The sequence below is a fragment of the Arachis ipaensis genome, chromosome B04, assembly GCF_000816755.2.
Source record: "Arachis ipaensis cultivar K30076 chromosome B04, Araip1.1, whole genome shotgun sequence".
Classification (NCBI taxonomy): Eukaryota; Viridiplantae; Streptophyta; class Magnoliopsida; order Fabales; family Fabaceae; genus Arachis; species Arachis ipaensis.
In genome coordinates, this window is record NC_029788.2 from 2,428,573 (window position 1) to 2,429,143 (window position 571).

The 571-nt window shown below is 22.9% G+C and overlaps 1 protein-coding gene across 1 annotated transcript in view; it reads left to right on the forward strand.

Annotated features, from left to right (window-relative positions):
• The window catches only part of LOC107638250 (xyloglucan endotransglucosylase/hydrolase 2), a gene marked incomplete at both ends in the record, with an annotated part of 2,484 nt that overhangs the window by 820 nt on the left and 1,093 nt on the right, over nt 1–571 (forward strand).

A 571-nucleotide genomic window follows, 5' to 3' on the forward strand; every position in this document is an offset into this window, starting at 1 on the left:
TAATATAAATTCAATTAATAATTTTTTTAATTTAATATTAGTTATTTTTTTAATTATAATTTTTATTTTAAATTATAAATTTTAATGCATCTTTTCTGATTTGATACTTTTCTTGTCCACTTTAATTTGCTAATATTTTGTTTTCCAAAAGAATATTTTAACAGTGATTGTTCCTCGTGAAATACTAGCATGGATGCTTTCATACTCTTTTTAATTGAAATGGTTGTAAACTTTAGGCATCAATTTTGAAATTCAAATGCAAGTTCACGTTCACGGGAATTGTAGCACACCCACGTAAACAAGTTATACTACATAATTTTACTTTTTTAAAGCTATTCCTTTTTAGTTTCCACCTTAGCAGGTTATACATAAATAACTAATCTTTATTTTTACTTACACTCAATAATGTTATTTTCACACTAAAAAGGCCAGTCTTCATTAGATATAATAATTAATTATACTCGCACTACCATCACTTATTAACCTTTTTTTCTTAGAATTTTTAAAATTTAAAATATTTCGACGTCATCTCTGATTTTAATTTGCAAATAATAAGTTTTTTTAATAAAAT